The following is a 17,606-nucleotide window of genomic DNA, read 5'->3' as shown; positions in this document are numbered from 1 at the left end:
TGAAAGCACATCTCCTGGACATCATGGTTATTCAATTCAGGAATGAAAGAGTTAGTAATCATAGCTCTATACCGATCACCATTGACTGTAACGTTCTGGCCATCATCATTTTTGAAGAAGTACGGACCAATGATTCCACCAGCTCATAAAGCGCACCAAACAGTCAGTTTTTCTGGATGTAACGGTGTTTCGACATGTACTTGAGGATTAGCTTCGCTCCAAATGCGGCAGTTTTGTTTGTTGACGTAGCCATTCAACCAGAAGTACGCTTCATCGCTTATGAAAATCGGGAACAACGGCAATCTCGTTTTGGGCCCATTCGACGAATCTACGCCTTACTTGATGATCGTTTGGCTTCAATTCTTGCACGAGTTGGATTTTGTAAGCACGTAAACCAAGGTCCTTCTGCAAAATCTTCCATAAAGTGGATGGGATCCAATTCCTGTGCTCGATGGCGGATACGCTCTGCAGCAGAAATAGCTTCTTTTGTACGCACCGTACGGCGTCTCTGTGGATGCGAGTTATCAATAAAACGCGGTGCGAAAACGTTCCATGGTTAATCGAATTAACCGCTCTGATGGACGATTTTGTCGGCGATAAAATGGACGTAGTGCGCGATACGTATTCCGCACAGAACCATTATTTTCGAAATAAAATTGCACTATTTGCAAGCGTCGTTCAGGCGTGAGTCTATTCATGATGAATTGCCAAACCAAACTGACAGCTGTTAAATCTTGAATTTTTTTATACTCCTTAATTTAAGATTTGTTTCCCTTAGAATACTCAAACCGCAAAACCTGAATAAGCCTGCACCTTCAGTATTTTGAAAGCAGTCCTAATATTGGGTTGTAAAAAGTGGACATAATCAATATAATATTCGTTAATAATATAACGAAGAAAGCAAAAAAAAAAGCAAAATCATATGGATTTTAGTTAAAATAAAAGTCGGGAATTTTCCGAAAATAACATAATAATAATTTTGTTTGACTAGACTTGGCTTAAAAAATCACGATTATGAACAAAATTGTAACTAGATTTGGTTTAATTTTGAAGTCCAATCCCACTTTTTGCTAGAACCGAAAATGATCAGGAAATCATTAAAAGTATTAAACAGTATTAAAAAAGACAATAAAATTGTGACAACGTTGTAATCATAATTTTTTCTGTTGGATCAAACAGCAAACCATTTTGAGGGGATTTCATGGGAACCACTTTTATGACAAAAAGGCAATTAATTGCAAAACGTAAAGCCGCACTTCCGGTATAAGGTCCACAAGTTCATTGCCCGTGAAAAATTTTCGATAATTCTATTCTGCTTAGCCGAAATAGAAAAATTACCATAACCGAGTGTATTTAAGTCCGTTCGAAGTTTTTTTTCGATCGTTAGTTGGTGAAGTTAGTGTAGTTAGTGCAAATAATTCGGTTCAAACTCGTGGAGAAAAATTTGTGAGTCATGGTTGTCGAAAATGCGACATTCAGTGCCAACAATAACGACAATGGATTTAAATTTGGTCAATATTTGGCTCACCCTTCCACTGGCGAGGAAGTTGTCATATCAGGTAAGTGCGCCGTTAGCAATTCGCAATTTCTTACCCATGGGAGTTTTCGAATTTTTTTTTGTTTTCTTTGAAAATGATTTTTTTTTAATCAAAGTAAAAAAGTCAAGTTGCTTGGGGTTTGATATATAATAATAAATAAATAGTTTGCTATAGCAGAATTATTCATGGATTGTACGGAAACAAAATATTTATGAAAAATATTTAAAATTATGCTAGAGTATCTAAGCAGAGCTTTGGTAGAAATTAATTACTATTATTGCTATTATTATTTATTAAGAAAATCATAGCTAAAAATAAGGTACTGGTATTTGAATAAGTACATTTCTTAGCAAAATAATTTCTCCTAATAATAGAATCGAACTTTATTTGCACTATAAAATACAGTAATAAGCTAACGTACATATACCTAAACGTGAGTAGAAATAGTTATAGGAATAACAATTATTTTACAATATTATGGTTATCATACTATTATGTGAACAAACACTTAAAAATGAAAATAAGAAAAATATTTTTTTTTACAAATACAACCTCCTATTTTTCAAAAAAAAAGTTTGATTGCTATTAGCTATTGGCCAAAGAAGCTATGTGTATTTTGCAGTAAAATATTGTAATGTTGTAATAAGTAATGTTGACAAAAAGAAACTTAAAAAAAGTTAAAGATAACATTAGAATAGTTACAATCGAATAAATAAAATGTAAAAATAAAATTCAAAAGTCTTTTCAATTTGTAAATTAATAAAAAATAAAATCTATTTGTGTTTAATTGGCGAGGTGCAACTCACAACCAATATTAAGTAGTTGTAAGTTATAGTAAGTAGTTGTAGGTGTAAGTTTATGTTAGAGCCAACCTATGAACGGGCAGTATTTGCCCCCTATATCTACTATAAAACTATTTTTTATATAAAAGGAATTTTTGGCCACAAATATTTTTATTATTATTATTATTATTATTATTAAATACAAATTGGGAAACCAAGGTATTGTTAAGCTGGCTAACAGCATTTTTCTATTTCTTGTTTACATTACACGATTTTTTAAATTTTAAAGTGGATATAATTTTCCATTTTACTCTGAATAAATTAAAGTTTGCTATTATTAATTGCTTTAATATCAATCGGTCGACCACTCATCATAACGAAAAATAACATGGCGATTTTGCGTAACCAAGGGCTCTCTGGCGCATTCCCCGAGAGCAACAACGTCGAAGAATTCCAGAACAACTTATTCAACAAAGTCGACATGGTCACCGAAGACGAGCGCAGGTGGAAGCACACCCATCCGGAGGTTCCCAAACGTACGGGCAAGATTCCGGTACTCGACAAGTTCGACTGCGGTTTTTTTGGTAAGACACGCCCATTATCAGCTTTGGTTGCTACTTCGATACGCCCGGGCGTCCTCAGGGGTCCACTTACGTCAGAGTCACTCGATGCCGCCCAAAGCGCGGATCATGCTCGAAAAAGTTTTCGAAGCTATACTAGATGCAGGAGTGAACCCCGATGACCTCGAAGGATCGAACACGGGTATATTTTTGGGCTCCTCCTACTCCGAGTCTGAACTCAAGTGGTATTTCGAAAATCTGAAGCCGCAAACTTACGCCATCACAGGGTAAACGGAAGCGATGTTCTAAATCGGCAATTTCTCTCTACGCACTTTTCGTAGCAATGAGAAATCGATATTCGCGAATCGCATCAGCTATTTCCTTAAAGTCCACGGAATATCCATTAACATCGACACGGCCTGTAATAGCACGATGGCCGCGTTGGACGACGCCTACAGAGCGATCCGAACAGGCAAGTGCGACAACGCCATCTTGATCGGCGCCAACCTGGTGCTACACAGAAACAGCACGTTGCAGTTCGCTAGGTAAGCGGCTTTACTAAAAAACATCCTCGAAGCACCACTCTACAGCTTAGCTGAAATAGACTCGGTGTCCTGAGCAAAGAAGGCCGATGTAAAGTGTTCGACGAAGATGGTTCTGGTTACGCGAGGTCCGAAGCTGTGGTCGCTGCTTTCCTGCAGAAGTCTAGAGACTGCAACAGGATCTACGCGAGAGTGGTCCACGCGAAATCCAACTGCGACGGATACAAGGAACAGGGTATCACTTACCCTAATGGCGACGTACAGAAGAAACTGCTGGAGGAAGTGTACGCGGAATGCGGCATCGATCCGCTAGACCTCAGCTATTTGGAAGCTCACGGCACAGGTGAACTTGAATCCTTTTGGTGGTTGAGGTTCGTCAATCGTTTCAGTTTTCAGGCACCAAGGCCGGCGATCCGGAGGAACTCAAATGCGTCGACGCGTTCTTTGCGCAGAGGAGAAGTACTCCTTTGATAATCGGATCCGTTAAATCAAATATCGGCCATTCTGAACCGGCATCGGGACTATGTTCGATCACCAAGGTACGATTTTAATGTCAAACAAGTGCGGTTTGCTAACGTGCTACGTTTACAGGCTATAATCGCGTTCGAAACAGGCTCGATCGCACCGAATTTGCACTTCAACACACCGAGAAGGGAGATCGAGGGACTCCGTAACGGAAAATTGCGGGTGGTCACTAAGAAGACACCACTGGGAGACCGAAACGGTTTGATTGGTAAGTTTTTCGTCAGTTTTAACAACCGAAGTTCGTAATCTTCCATCATCTTTCAGGAATAAGTAGTTTTGGTTTCGGAGGCTCCAATACCCATGCACTGCTTAAGTGGAACCCCAAAGAGAAAATAAATTGCGCCAAACCTACCGACGACTTTCCCAGACTGGTTTGCGTCAGCGGACGTACAGAGGAATCGATCCATTCGTTAGTCGATGACGTCGCGGAGAAGTTTGACTACGAGCACATCAGACTGATCCACAACGTGTTTAGGTAAATTACGTGATCGTCTGGAAGGCAATCTATATTGACTAATTTAAGGAAGCCTATCAAGAATCATCTATATAGAGGCTACATCATTGTCTCTAAGCAAGGAGAGTTGAAGAGGTCCCTCAGGTGGCAACCGGACATAGGCCGGCCACTGTGCGTCTACTTTGGAGTGATAACCAACGACATGACGCACTTGGTACCGGATCTTTTTGACATTCCTTGTCTGGTCGGCGCTAGGGAGAGAATCGCTCGATATTTCTCAAAGAAATCAATTAACCTGGAGAGCTTGTTCAAAAACTCGACCGCGTGCGATCTAAATAGGGTGCTGGTCATGTTTACGACGCAAGTCGTTTTGGTGGAACTGTTTAAAGAGTTGGAGTTGAAGCCGACCCTAGTTATGGGTAAGTCTTTCGGGGAATTCGCCGGTGCGTACTTCGAGAACTTGTTGACGCTCGAGGAGTTCTTGGAGTGCGCCTACGCGATAGCTGAAATCGTCGATTCCGTCGATAACGTCAACAACAAGAAGGAGAACCCCATATTCACCAAGTTCGGTAAAGGCCATCAGGGATGCCTCTAAATCCGTGTGACCCTCGATTTGTATTGCAGAAAAGGAATTCGGTTCCAATTTCAAGTCCGTCATAAGTAAGGAGTTCAAGAGCTACAAGACCTTGAACGGCGACACGAAGACGAGAGAAAAATTTCCCGAAACAATGGGAAAGGTGCCCAAGACCGCGATAATTGTTGAATTTGGACAAGTGCTACCTTTGCTGAAAAGGAAATCTCTCAGTGTCGTCTCGGTTGACTACAGCGGCGGTATCAACGGGATACTGGACACCATCGGAAGGTAACTCACAGTACGCTACCAAGTAGTTTCTTTGCTATGCTCCATCGTAGGTTGTATGAACTGGGATGTACTCCTCAAATTCACAAACTTTACCCGAAAGTCGATCTTCCTGTAAGCCGGGGTACTCCGATGATCTCGACCAAAATCAAGTGGTGCCATCATTATGAGCACTGGACACCCGACTACGCCGTTATTGAGGAAGACTCCTCAAAGGAGGTGATGAGCGTGAAGATATCTCCGAGAATCGAATCCTGGACGTTCCTGGAGGGTCACGTTATTGATGGTAAGATCTTTCCTCGATCCTCCGCTTAACTGCTAACCTAATGGCGTTCAAGGTCGAAATTTATTTCCGGCAAGTGGCTATTTATACCTAGCTTGGTGCACCCTAGGACAAGTATACGGAGTGGATCCGAACGAATTCAAGGTGGTATTCGAGAACTGCAAGTTCAAGAGGGCCTGTACGGTTCCCAAACCTGCCGATCTTGAAGTACTGGATCTGTCTGTAATGCTGCACAAGCAGAGCGGCAGGTTTGAGATAATCGAAGGGGATGTGCCCGTGGTAACGGGTATTATCAAAATGGACGGTGATCCTGTTAACTTACCGCTTCCGAGATGCGAAGAGACTGGTGAGGTACGATTGAGCAGTTCCGATATCTATAAGGAGCTTCGACTTAGAGGTTACAACTACCGGTGTGTGGGCTTTCGTTTGACGTTTGCAGATGATTCTAAATTATATTTTGATGCAGGGGATTGTTTAGAGGGTTGGCCGAGAGCAATAAAGAAGCCACCAAGGGAATCATAGAGTGGTCCCACAATTGGGTAGCGTTTGTCGACAACATGCTGCAGATGAAAATTTTGGGAGAAGATACGAGACTGCTCTACGTGCCCACTGGTATAGCCAAACTAATCATCGACCCTACTTTCCACCGAGAATTTGTGGAAAAAGTCGGAGATGGAGTAGAGTATCCCCGGTTGCCGGTTTATGTGAGCAAGCAGTCTGGGGTAATCAGGTAAGTTTTGTCATTAGCGTCAGCCTAGTTCGAGCAGCGCTTCGTTCTAGGTCGGGGGGTGTCGAAATTAGAGGTCTCCTAGCTACGTCGATAGCGAGAAGGAAAGCTGCGATTTTACCCTTGTTGGAGAAATACCAGTTCATCGCGAACGAATCTGACTTGAGTTTGGAGAATTCGGTTCGAGTTCTTTTGCAAGTAGCTCTGGAAAACATTTGTGGCTTGAAGATGAAGGTTGCGGAGCTAGTAGACGAAGCCACTTATGACGAATCGAAGCTACTTGCGCCTCTAATCGAAGGTTTTCTCATCGACGAGCCTTTGGTGCAATGTAACGTTACCGTCTTGTCTCCAAATGTGGAAAACGCGAGCGTCAAAGTTGAGAACAAGAAACTGAGACACGAAACTGATTGCACGATGGTGGTAGGATCGAACTTACTGGATCGTTCTTTGGTTAGTCGTATTAAACAAATAGCGTGTTGCCCATTTGCTAATTGGTGTGCTTAAAGGTTCTCAAGGAAGCGTTGGACGCAACTGTTGAGTTCGGCTATCTGATATCAAGAGAATCTTTGACCTATGACGTCGGATTAGTGTTCGCTGCAGGTCTGACCGTTCTTAACGTGTTCACAACGGATGCGGAGAAGCTCGTATTTCTCAGGAAAACGATTCCGAAATCGGATCACTACAGGGTGGTTCGGGTTTCGATTGAAGACAGGGAATTCAAGTGGCTGCCCAAGTTGCAATCGGCCCTGAAAGGCAACTCGGAGGTTATTATATACAGCCAGGGTGAGCCTCTGAGCGGAATTATGGGACTGGTGAATTGCTTGAGAAGGGAACCGGATGGTGAGCGCGTGCGGATGGTGTTTATTGTAGATCAGGCGCCGGAATTCAATCCTGTCTCTGAATTCTACCAACAGCAACTCGACAAAAACATGGCGGTTAACATTTATATGGATGGAAGATGGGGGACCTATAGACATATGCCGTTAGGTAATCGTATTTCTGAGTCCAGTCATGTGTCTGTAATAGTGGTGATGTAGGTGATTTGAAGGAGGTGGAAAGGGAGCATTGCTTCGCCAACAGTACGACGCGTGGTGATTTATCAAGCATAAAGTGGATTGAAGGACCATTAAGGTTGGAAGCGCAAGAAAGCGTAGTTAGGGTGAGTGAATACCAGAAGAAAATTTGCACTTTATACAAGACAGACCGTATCATCATCATAAGCATAACACAAAATAAATACAATTTCTTGGGTTGCAGGTCTACTACTCGTCGCTAAACTTTAGAGACGTCATGACAGCCTCAGGCAAAATAAACGTGGACGTCATCACCAAAGACAGGAGGGCCCAGGAGTGTGTCCAAGGCTTCGAGTTTTCCGGAAAAACTTGCAGGTTTCATTCAGCAGTGTTGGATTTGAATAACAAGTATAATTAATCGATTGCTTGCTTCAGCGGCAGACGAGTGATGGGCATGGTTTCCCAAGGGGCGCTGGCAACGTTGGTTCAGGTCGACGAAAACCTCCTCTGGGATATTCCCAGACATTGGTCATTGCAAGAGGCAGCAACCGTACCGGTAGTTTACGCCACTTGTCTCTACGCTTTGGTGATGGTAAGTTCCTCTCTGGTTACCATCGGATACGGATTGAACTCTTTGTGTAGGTAGGACAGATCAAACCAAAGGAGACTGTTTTGATTCATTCAGGTACGGGAGGAATAGGCCAAGCTGCAATCACAATATGCTTGGGTATGGGTTGTCAGGTGTTTACCACCGTTGGTACCGAAAAGAAACGAGAGTTTATCAAGAAGCAGTTTCCTCAAATTAATGGTATTCAATATGATCTTGTCCTTTTCCCGCTCAAAAAGAAACACCATTTCAGAGAGCCAAATAGGGCGTTCGAGAGACTTGAGCTTCGAACGACTGGTTATGAAAAAAACCGGCAGAGGAGTGGACGTAGTTTTGAATTCGCTATCAGAGGAAAAACTCTTTGCTTCTGTTCGTTGTTTAGCGAAAAACGGCCGGTTTCTGGAAATCGGAAAGTTCGACTTAGCCAATGACAACCATCTGAACCTACTGGCTTTAAATAAGAGTGCGAGCTATCATGGGGTGATGTTGGACAGGCTTTTCAATGAACCTCCGGAGGTTAAGAAACAGTTAAAAGACATTCTGCAGGAATACATAAACTCCAACGCGGTTAAACCTCTGGTTGCGAACATTTTCGACAAAGATGAGCTGGAAGAAGCTTTCAGGTATATGGCAACAGGAAAGCATATTGGAAAGGTTGTGATCAAAGTGAGAGAGGAAAATGGCGAACAGGGCCTCGTGAAATTAAAAGGAATGCCGAGGTAGATGATGTTTACATTTCGTCATTGAGGTTACATTACAATTTTTAGATACACCTGCGACCCTAATGGATCTTACATTATATGCGGCGGTCTTGGTGGCTTTGGACTAGAGCTAGCGGATTGGTTGGTTTTAAGAGGAGCGAAAAATTTGGTGTTGTCTTCTAGAAAAGGCGTAACTACCGGCTACCAAAGCTCTAGGATATGGTAAGTGCTCCAGGAATCCTTAAATTGTGGGTTTCGCAACTACCGTTTTGTTGGCAGTACTTGGAGGGCTTACGGGTGTAACATAATCATCTCGACGGAAGATATCACCAACAAAGTAGGATGCGACGCCCTCATAAGGGAAGCGATGTCATTGGGTCCGGTCACTGGCATTTTCAATTTGGCCGTCGTCTTACAGGACGCCATCTTGGAGAATCAGAACGAAAAATCATTTCATGCTTCGTTTGGACCAAAAGCGTATGCCACGGAATATTTGGACGAGCTTTCCAGACGACTTTGTCCGGATTTAAATGAGTTTGTCGCATTTTCGTCCATTTCCTGCGGTAGAGGCAACGCTGGGCAAACAAACTACGCCATGGCTAATTCAGTGATGAATCGGATATGCGAGCAGAGGCGAAAAGATGGATTGCCCGGATTGTCCATCGAGTGGGGGGCGGTTGGGGATGTAAGTTTCATGCTCATGGGCTAACTTGTGATAATAACTAATTTTTGATGTTTCCAGGTAGGTTTAGTAGCAGACATGCTGGAGCAGCAGATCGAGATAGAGACGGCGGGCATTTTGCACCAAACTATCGCCAGTTGCCTGCAAGTTTTAGACACATTACTGAGGCAAGAGGAAGCGGCAGTGGTGTCAAGCATGGTGGTTGCTGAAAAGAAGACGGTGTCGTCTTCTCAGAACATATTGGAAGCAGTGGCCAAAACGTTGGGAATACGAGACATAAATTCTGTGGGCAGGGTCTCTACCTTGGCCGAGCTGGGCATGGATTCGATGAACGCTGTGGAAATCAAACAGATATTGGAAAGAGATTTCGGAATATACCTCACATCCGGCGAGATTAGAGGACTGACCTTTTCAAAGTACCAACATCCTCTGACGAGATGCACGTTTTGCTAACGTGTTACATTTTAGACTAGAAGGTATGCAGCAAGAGCGCGATCAAAAAGATTCTGCGATCGGTGATGTTAATGAAGAGCAAATTGACATAAACGCAATATTAAAATATGTGGCGGACATGGCGATGTCTGATACTCCCGTGGTGCAATTAGAAACGAAAAATCGAAACATAGGGGCGCCGCTTGTCATTGCTCTCCCTGGTATGGAAGGGGTGGCGACACAGCTTCAACATTTAGCTGCGCTGATGGACGCGCAGGTGTACAGTTTACAGTACTGCAACTCATCGCAGGAGGACACCATTCCCGAAATGGTCGCCATCATTCTACCAGTAAGTAAACCGTGTGTATACGATGTAATTTATGTTATTTATAAATGATTGTTAGCACATCAAGAAATTGTTATCGCCTTCCGAACCGTTCCACATCGTCGCTCATTCGCTTGGCGCTGTCGTCGCGGTAGAACTTGTCAGCGAGCTGGAAGAGCTCGGATATTCCGGAACGTTGAGTTGCATAGACGGTTCGCCCGACTTTTTAAAAGTCCTCATTCGGACGATGACTCCGGAAGCAGACGATAACGTGGCAAATATATTGACAACATTGGAAAACAGCCTGGTGGCTGGTTGCATGCGCTTCCAATTGAATGAGCAGACCATCGCCAAGCACATGGTGATTTCAGAGCGTCGAAACTGGACGGTTCAGTTGTGACGGTATTATTTTTAGGAAGCCGTGTGCGTTTCCAAGACTCTAGAAGACAAGCTCGACGTTATGACCGGCGTGATGGAGTTTACGGAAGATTTTAGCCCCGCCTACATTAAGGATTGCGTTAGGGCAGCGTTCAAGAGGTTGAAGGGTGTTCTCTTGTACGAGCCTAATTTTGAAAAGTTGAAAACCAAGGTCGTTCTTTATAAAGCGGCAGTGTGCGCGGCCAGATGCTCATCGCCGGACTACGGTCTGTCCAATTATACCAAACACCCTGTAGAAGTACGGATCGTCGACGGTAACCACAATTCCATATTGGAAAACCAGAGTTTGGCTGCAGCGATCATGGATACTGTTCTAGGATAGCGTTTTTTTATATTTTACTTAAAATATAAGTCCGTTTTAAGATTAGATTTCGCGTTTTTTGACACGACTCGCCGCGGAAGTGTCATGCGATTGCAGGCATCTGCGTTTCAACGAGAGCCGCCCAGCTGGTAGCGCCAAAATGGGGCGGCCATCGTTCGAAGCTTTCTCTATCCGTACGGTGGCGCCGCGTAGAGCGGCGTCGACCCCGGGAATCATTACTTATTGATTTTTTTTTGGTCTTTTGATAAAGTAATCTGCATCTCTGGTTTACCGACTTGGTTGGACAAACGTCGCTGGCGATCGAGATGTTTTGTTGAAACAAATCCTGGTAAGTCCATATAATTATGTCTCCACATTTTATGGGATGTGAATTTTTGTATCGCATAGACAGAATTTACATTTAGGTAAGGTTAATAAGAGTATTTGAATGAACAGCTGCATGTCAATATTTTAGAGTGGAATTAAGAAAACAAAAACAAAAAGCAAATAGTTTTCAATTATTCGTAAAAGCGAGGAAACCAAAGCTGAGGTTTGAATTTCGTGTACTGTTAATCCTATAAGATGTTTTTTTAATTAATTGAATGAATTAATAATTTGTTTAATTAAGTAGTATATAAATATATAGAATCACTGAAGTGGTGTAACTAGGTACTTGTTTGTATATATTTTAAACTGTTCTTTTTTTATATTCGTCTATTAGTTAATGTATTTAATTAAAATTAATTAATTAATTAATGTATTTAATTAAAATTTTAAATATGCAGGTAAGAATAATAATTATTATTTATTTAAAAAAAAATCAGAAAAAAGAAAAAAATGTTTGTCTTGGTTTTTCTTTAGGAAATCCCTGTGGCTCAATATCAGGTAAAATATAATTAAATCAGGTACCGCAAAGTTGAAACAAAAAAAAGGCAAGGGAGAAACTCCTTTATTTAATTCAACAGAACATTAACGTATTAACAAAATCTTGCACATTTGGCTTATGTTAAACTATTCCAATTTCATGTTGTTATAACTTGTGTCGGCAGTTTCAGAGGTTTTTACTTTAAACGTTACCTTAAAATTCACCCAACTAATTTTTCGCAAGTTCTGTACAACAGCCGCCTCGTCTCTCTATACCGCGAAAATATTCACTTCTTCATTATAAATACCTTCACCCCATGTAAGCAATCGCCTGGACCAAAGCCTAACAATCGAACGCAATCATCTCCTCTCTCGTCGTACCTTCGAACAATAACTCCGCATGTCCCAACACAAACACATCTTGTACCTGCGCCCTACCCTCATTTTCATCCCTTGAAAGGATGACCCCTAAAAATAAAAATGCCCCGAAAACCGGTTGACCAGTTCTTTATGCGAAAAGGGTTGGAATTTTTTAAAAATCAGTGACCCCTTCATTTGCATACCGGTTTGACCAGTGTGAGAATTTTTCGACGAACCATTTAAATGGTCAGATTTAACGGTCCTTTTTTTGAAGAACGCTCAAGACAGATGGTCGCCCGACAATGAGGCTATACATTTATGGGTAGCGGATTCCTTCTTATCGACGACGAGATAACTTTAATTCTCGAGGGATGTGCTTATAATGATCAATATTTCTACACGCATCTTCTTGAATTGATCTGTTTAGTTAGTTGACTGTTTGGAAGTTGATTGATCTTTTATGTGAGTGACGATCAATAAAAAGGTAACTTGTTTCTATCTTATTACATTTTAATTTATATAATAGATAATTGAAATGCCCAATATGAAAGAGGAGAAGATCATAAAAGAGAAAAAATTGATTTTATATCCTGGTTGCACCATTTAAGCAAAATGTAAAAATATATCATCAACCTGATTTCTAACTATCAAGTATTAATAACATAATATTATAGGAGAACGATTTTATGTTGTGCACATCAGTTCGAAAATTAATTTTGTTAGATAAGGATGCAACTTTCTTCTATTGGACATATTAAGTCAATGAGTTTATTTAAACTTGTCGGATACTTGATTCTGTCTTTTTTTGTTCATTTTGCATATTCTCAACTTTATCAAAATCTCGGTCGCCTAGGAACTATGTCACAATGATTAAAATGTGATGAAATAAGTGCTCACACCGTGCCCAACGATTGCCCAACTAAGGTACAATCTGCTAAATTGGCACATATTCTTAGCTAATGGATCACTATATGGGGATTTTTGTAAGCTGTGGAACTCTCCAGAAGCCAGAAGAGGGCTCCAGGAGCATGCTAGGCTTGATGCTGGGGAAGAAGGTCTTTCAAAATATTGAAATATTAATCTTGTCAGGTATTCTGGTCTTCGAACTCGTTGTGGAAAATTAATTATTTCATTTAGTAGATTTGAAAATGCTCATGCTCAAAAATTTTTAAATTTAAAATGAAAAATTTTAGAATATTGCCCTATACTATTTTTTCCATGTGTCACTTCTGAAGAGTCACAAGAATGAGAACGGGACATGTCTACCCAATTCAACCAATAGAGTAGGTGTGGCAATTTTTTCATTGAACTAGCTGACGTTTCAATTCAGTAATACAGCATGCGGAAATTTGCGGTTTCATTCGATCTTATGCGACATTAAAATAAAATAAAAAACCTAGGGAATTGGTGGGGACAGCTGTTTATCCAACGGGGTCCTTTTTCCTTCTGGCTGACCTTTGCATCCAAACCGGTTTGGCCAGTTCTCTCGGGCCGACAATTACGTGACAGCTGACCCTCGGTGTTCATCCCTTTTCAACCCTTCGCAGGGCGGATGACCGCCGATCTCGCGCCGTCCACGACGCGATTTCGACATTTTTCCCCCGTTATTCGTTTGTCGGCAATTTGGCCACATCGGCGTTTGGTTTTGGTGGTTTGCGTGAGTGCAGGTTCGCGATGATAAGCGTGGGGTTGTTGGTGACGCGAGTGATGCGATGGTGACGGTGACGGTCCTTGCTGGTGTCTGTAGAACTATTTACGTTTTGAAAGATCTCTACGATTAAGACTAAACTAACCTAAAACAATTTCTTGATAATGTAACTTCTAACGCAGCTTAACAGCGATTACCAATCGAATTTTACGTTTATTTTTCTGCACTACACTACTTTTTTCTTTGCTAAATAGTCAACGTTTTTCACTTTCAAACGAACTTAAATGAAGAACGCTAACAATATTCTAGTTGTCTAGCCTTTAGTTGTCAGGTCACATATTTTTTGATATTTTTGTTTTTGATTTACATCCGGATCTTTATTTCTCTGGTAAGCATGATCTCATTCACATGAAAATGTGTACAATTAAGAATATAAAATATAAAATTTCTGAAAAATCCTTGGCATACAAGGAACCAAAAAGGCTTTTACAGGATTAACCAATATTAAAATCAATTAATATCATCATTTCACGTCGAGGACAATAGGCAGGTTTCTTTGTCGTTTGGGTTTTAAAAATCTTCGTAAATAGACAAATAGACAAGATTAGGGTAAGTCAGGGAGTCCACACTTTTTTAAATAGCATATTTTGAAGTATTTTCAAGGCTTCTACTAGGCATTTGATCCAATCACTCGTAATAACGTTGTGTTTTTCACCACTGCGTTCTTTTTCTGGACTGGATTTGACTTCTAACTCCTTCTTTTTATTTTTTTTTTCTTACTCTAAAGTTTCAATCAAACATTTATTGGTTCTTTTTTCTTCTTTCTTAGCTGTCCATTTACAAAATCCATGCGCAAGTCTAGTGCAATTATGGAACTTTTGGTACGACAATATAATCTGAAAAACCAGCAACGATTACGAGCAACAATTTTAATAATGAACCAATTTTCACTCATAAATGCACAAAAATCGGAAGAATATTAAAACCGATATATGTCACGTATAAAAGTTCAAAGTAACAGCAATATGGATTTATTTTTTTTACATTTTAGGTTGCTTTGGTTAGTGTTGGCTTAGGTTCATGTGCATTTGAAAAGTTCTTTTACAGTTCTATTACATAATGCAAATTTATGTGAAAGATAAGTATTCAATATGTGCTCCATGCTACTTTGCCTATTCTATTTGGCGTGATTTGACTTCACACCAGACTTGTGAATTAGTGTAAATTGAATTTTGATAAGATTTTGGTTTTGATCAAATTTAGTTAGTTTTTTTGTTGAAATATTAATTCAGGTAACCAATGAAAGGATTAAAGAATTTTTCAAGTAAAACTAAATAAAATATAAATCTTAAGTGTCAACAATATAAATTTTCAGTAAAAAAAATTGAACAAAATTCACAGGTTTATTTATTTAGAACAAAACAAATAGTAATGGGACTAAAATTCCTTCTAAGGTATATGATAAAAAAAATTTCCTAGAAGTAGTGGTATTTCTGAATAATTTTGCTTTAAACTGAGAAAACGGGAGGTTTAACGTCCACATGAACTATAAATCATTGTGTGATGATTTTTTTGCCAATTCAACCAGAGGAAACCTTTATAATTATATCTTTCTTACCTTTTGTGACTATACCTATGATTCTAAGATCTATACAGGGTTATTTTTGATATTTGCGTACCCACCTACAAGAGTTAATGCATAGCACAACAGTAGCAACAACAAAAACAAAAGAATGGGTTACTTGGAGTAAGGAAAGCTTCAAATAATTCGTTTTTTTTTTATTTCAATACGCATTAATTAACCAATAATACCAAAATTTGTAAAGAACATAATACCAACAACAACAAAGATAATAAAACCGATAACAACGATAATTAAACGAACAATAATGAAAATATAACGTGAAACACGATTTCGCAAATATTTTCTAATATTTAGTAGTTAGTAATAACTAACTCGCTTAGTTATTGAGGGTTTGAAAACATTTTTTAAGTGTACATTTAATTGTTTCATCTTTTAATAACATCTAAAGTCGTCCGAATTGGTTTTAATGCGTAGACTGCGGGAAACATTTAAATAATAATAACAATATTCTCGGACCGGCCCATTATTAGCCGTCGCTAGCGAAACCTTCATTAAAATATTGATAAAAGCCATGCGACCAATTAAAATTAATTATAATTCCGACTTGGGAAATTAAAATCGCCGATAGACTAGGCGAAAACTTTTTAACGAACCCGCGTCGCAACTTTTCCAAGCGACCATTATTCAGCCTATACTTTTGAAGTTGACAAAGCAATCAATAAAATCCAAGAAGCCCCCCCGCGCCGCCCGGGGAACCTTTAAAATTCTCTTTTATGTTGCATTCTAAAGCCGGACCCGCGGTCCGTCCTTTACTCGCGCGGTACTGCGCCGTAAATTCGTCTCTTTCTCAACGGTCTTATTCCGGAGACCCTTTTGAGAAGTGTAAAAGTAGGGTGAAAAAGAATAAAAGAGGGGGGCGCAAACGGGGTGGGTGTCGGAGAGTGGGTGGCAGGGGGTGGAAAAAAGGGAGCTTTGAATTTACATTGGGACGAGTTGATTGCTTCGCTCGAACGGGGCGGCCATCTTACTTTTTTTTACGGCGCCTCTTTCTCCTTCCGCCGTTCATTCGGGCGGCGGGGGGAATAATTGTACCGTAAAAAAATCTAGTTTAAGCGAGTTGAGCCCAGTTTTTTGTTTGGGATAAATTATTTAATTAGGTGGTTAGATGGCATTGACATAATTCTAAAAAATATCGTTTGCGCTGTATATTTGAAGAGTTTTTCCATAGTGCTACTCTATAATGCGTATTTGAGTGAAAGATAAGTATTCAATATGAACTCCGAGCGACTATGCCTACTCTATTTCTGAAAATAGTTTTTTGAGGTTAGACACTTTAATGTGTGATTAAAATGCAGTACGAGAGTGATAAATAAAAATAACGCAACAAAGCAGAAGGCATTATGATAAAAATTAAACTCAACTTAACATATGTACTAATAGTTTGACAGATTTTTAAAAAAATGCCAAAGATTTGAGATTTTCAGGGCATATTTCTTTACAAAACGCCTTTTTGATTATAAAATTTATATATCAAAATCCTGATTTTTTTCTTTCCTTTCTTCATTCTGCAGTTCTGTATGCAAAAATTAATAAAATAAGCCATAGCTGTGACGTACATAATCTTAATATACAATTTAAAGGAACGCATATTATTGTTTCATGTTTAAATGATTTATAAAATAAAATAAAAAACTCGAGCAACTTAATTCAAACGTTTTAAGACTAAACTTTCTCAAAAACTACTGGATTAACAAAAATTATTATTAATATTATTATTATTATTAATTGGGACCAAACTGCGCGGCAATATTTTGATTGTATTACTTATAACAAAACCACGTATATAATAGGCAATAATTTTATAATTAAAACATACAGATTTATTAAAAAATAACAAGTTAACTGTAAGTTTCCTACCAATTTATGTTTTTTACAGGTTGTTATTTAATAATTGACTGATGTTGTCGTCTAAAACGCGTCGTTTCCGAGATACAGAGTGTCAACATTTTATTTTGATTTTCGTTTTTCTTCTTGATTTCCTAATTAAAGCCGATTTCTGAACAAAAATTTTTACCTGTGGGTTTTTTTGATATCGTAAATTTTAATTTGTTCTTAATTTAGCTCTTGCTTTTATACGAAAACGTATTATATTATTGGAAAATGTCCTTTTATTAGAAGTTGCTAGTTGCAACGATTTTTGGAATACTTTAAAAAGTGAAATAATTTTACTTTACATTAAATGGACAAATACTAGATAAAAACCTCAAAAATAAAATAAAATGAAGCATTTTAGACCACACATTTTTATAGATATTCTATTGACTACAAAATCACAAAAATAATTGAGAACACATCCGGTGAAACACCTAAATTATTAAAT

General features: G+C 39.4%; 1 pseudogene; it reads left to right on the top strand.

Annotated features, from left to right (window-relative positions):
- Positions 1-1,453: 1,453 nt before the first annotated feature.
- On the top strand, positions 1,454-10,809 carry LOC132706493 (fatty acid synthase-like; annotated as a pseudogene).
- Positions 10,810-17,606: the final 6,797 nt, after the last annotated feature.

This window comes from Cylas formicarius, unplaced genomic scaffold (assembly GCF_029955315.1).
Source record: "Cylas formicarius isolate icCylForm1 unplaced genomic scaffold, icCylForm1.1 PGA_scaffold_8__14_contigs__length_24414737, whole genome shotgun sequence".
NCBI classification, from domain to species: Eukaryota; Metazoa; Arthropoda; class Insecta; order Coleoptera; family Brentidae; genus Cylas; species Cylas formicarius.
This window is presented reverse-complemented; position numbering and strand designations above follow the sequence as displayed.